The sequence below is a fragment of the Caretta caretta genome, chromosome 1 (assembly GCF_965140235.1).
Source record: "Caretta caretta isolate rCarCar2 chromosome 1, rCarCar1.hap1, whole genome shotgun sequence".
NCBI lineage: Eukaryota > Metazoa > Chordata > Testudines > Cheloniidae > Caretta > Caretta caretta.
Window position 1 is genome coordinate 259,646,757 of NC_134206.1, and position 3,289 is coordinate 259,650,045.

Here is a 3,289-nt window from a genome sequence, read left to right on the forward strand (position 1 = left end):
CGCTCCTCCACTCTCTCGCCCCGCCCCGCCCCGCCCCGCCCTCTGGCCAATCACAGGGGCCATCCGATCTTTGGCCGGCGGAGGTGGCAGGAGCTGGGGCCCGGGTGATTTTCGTTCCGCCGGCGGCCATGTTTGGGCGGGGCGGAAGTAAGGGGAAAGAATGATGGTAGCGTGACGGGCATCTTTGTCAGGGGCAGAGGACGTCCTCACACCTACACACCCCCATTAAAGAGACAGGTTTCAGAGTAGCAGCCGTGTTAGTCTGTATTCGCAAAAAGAAAAGGAGGACTTGTGGCACCTTGGAGACTAACCAATTTATTTGAGCATGAGCTTTCGTGAGCTACAGCTCACTTCATCGGATGCATACCGTGGAAACTGCAGAAGACATTATATACACAGAGACCATGAAACAATATCTCCTCCCACCCCACTCTCCTGCTGGTAATAGCTTATCTAAAGTGATCACTCTCCTTACAATAAAAAGAAAAGGAGTACTTGTGGCACCTTAGAGACTAACCAATTTATTTGAGCATAAGCTTTCGTGAGCTGCAGCTCACTTCATCGGTTGCATTCCTACATCCAGTGAAGTGAGCTGTAGCTCACGAAAGCTTATGCTCAAATAAATTGGTTAGTCTCTAAGGTGCCACAAGTACTCCTTTTCTTTTTGCGAATACAGACTAACACGGCTGTTCCTCTGAAACCTCTCCTTACAATGTGTATGATAATCAAGTTGGGCCATTTCCAGCAGAAATCCAGGTTTTCTCACCCTCCACCCCCCCCCCCCCCAAACTCACTCTCCTGCTGGTAATAGCCCATCCAAAGTGAGCACTCTCTGTACAATGTGTATGATGGATCAAGGTGGGCCATTTCCAGCACAAATCCAGATTTTCTTCCCCCCCCCCCCCTTTTTCAAAAACCACACACACAAACTCACTCTCCTGCTGGTAATAGCTTACCCAAAGTGACCACTCTCCTCACAATGTGTATGAAAATCAAGGACGGCTGTTACTCTGAAACTTGTGTATATAATGTCTTCTGCAGTTTCTACAATATGCATCTGATGAAGTGAGCTGTAGCTCACGAAAGCTTATGCTCAAATAAATTGCTTAGTCTCTAAGGTGCCACAAGTCCTCCTTTTTATTAAAGAGACAGTGACCTAAAAACCTTCCCCCATTTTCATAGAGCCTTCATGACTCTCCCGTTCAGTGGCAGGGGGAGGGCTCTAGATTCTGTGATGGGGAGACCAACCTCCTGCCACCCCTGATTTCTCTGATGGGACAAGAGTCATTGCATGGCAATGGGGGCTGCACAGCGCCCCCAGCCCTGCACCCTGATGTGCAAAACGTCCGGGGGAGAATTAATTGTCCTTTCCCACCCAGCTCGAAGCACCGAGACTGGCCTCCTTGCCAGTCTCATGCTTTGAGCTGGGCAGGGCCGGGAAAGGACAATTAATTCTCCCCCGGACGTTTTGCAAATCTGTTTTTTACTTCCTTACAATTTTCTGTGAAAATGTTTCAGTTTTGGGTAAAAAAAATGTCCAGTGTCAGAAAATGTTTCCATCTTAAAACACCCAGAACCGGAAAAACAGGCCCCCTTCCTACCACAGATAGACCTTTCCACTGAACATCTTTCAGGTTTTGTATTTTGTCAACCACAATTAAAATGCTTGTTCTGAGACAAAAGCCCCTGCTCTTTAAAAAAAAAGGGGGAGGAGCAGTTAACTAAAATATTTCAATTACCTTTCCTAAAGTCATAGATTTTAAGGCCAGAAGAGGGGTCATTAGATCATCTAGTCCAGGGGTGGGCAAACTTTTTGGCCTGAGGGCCACATCAGGGTTGCAAAACTGTATGGAGGGCTGGGTAGGGAAGGCTGTGTCTCCCCAAACAGACTGGCCCCCACCCCCTATCCGCCCCCTCCCATTTCCCACCCCCTGACTGCCCCCCTCAGAACCCCCGACCCATCCAACCCCCCCTGCTCCTTGTCCCCTGACCGCCCCCTCCCGGGACCTCCATCCCTAACTGCCCCCCAGGACCCCACCCCCTATCCAACCCCCCCTCCAGCTCCCTGTCCCCCCTCTCCTGGGACCCCCCGACCCCCCGGGACCTTACCCCCATCCAACGCCCCCCTGCTCCATCTCCTGACCGCTCCTCCCCCGAACCTCCGCCCCATCCAACCGCCCCCTGTCCCCTGACTGCCACCCCAGGACCTCCTGCCCCTTATTTAACCACCCCTCCCCCCACCCCCTTACCATGCCGGCGGCAGGACAAGCTTATTGGAAAGCTTGAGAGGTGGGTAGGCACAAGCTGCGTTGCCCGTATGGCGGCGTGTCTCGGGAGAGGGGGGACAGCAGAGGAGGGGCTGGGGACGAGCCACCCCATCCGGGAGCTCAGGGGCCGGGCAGGATGGTCCTGCGTGCCGGAAGTGGCCCACAGGCCGTAGTTTGCCCACCTCTAATCAAGTCTGACCTCTTGTAGATCACAGGCCATAAAATTTCACCCACTCACCCCTGTTCTGAGCCTAGTAACAGGTGTCTGACTAACGTATATCTTCCGGAAGGGCATCCAGTCTTGATTTGAAGATAACAAGAGATGAAGAGCTCTAGTCACTGTGCAACAACATGATGTCCTGGCTGAAGTCAAAAAGACCCTTTTTACAGAGTTGCCAACTCCCATGATTTTGTCATGAGTCTCAGGATAATTACAGTTTTCCTTAAAGCCCCAGATCCTGTAGTCAGGTGACTATGTGATGATTTCAGCCTTCATTCTAAAAGAAAAAGTAAATGTCTAGCCCTCATGGCTGTGGAGAAAGCTTCAAAATGTGACTCCAGTGCCCCCTAAAGCAGCGGTTCTCAACTAGGGATACGGGTACCCCTGAGGATACACAGAGGTCTCCCAGGGCTACATCAACTCCTCTAGATATTTGCCTAGTTTTACAACAGGCTACATAAAAATCACTAACGAAGTCAGTACAAACTAAAATTTCATACAGTGACTTGTATATACTGATCTGTATACGATACACTGAAATGGAAGTCCAGTATTTATATTCCAATTGATTTATTTTATAATTATAGGGTAAAAATGAGAAAGTGAAAATTTTTTCAGTAATAGTGGCTGTGATACTTTTGTATTTTTATGTCTGGTTTTGTAAGCAAGTACTTTTTAAGAGAGGTGAAACTTGGTGTATGCAAGACAAATCAGACTCCTGAAGAGGGGTACAGTCGTCTGGAAGATTGAGAGCCACTGCCCTAAAGGCTCAAAAAGCAGAAGGCGAATAAAAACAACACCA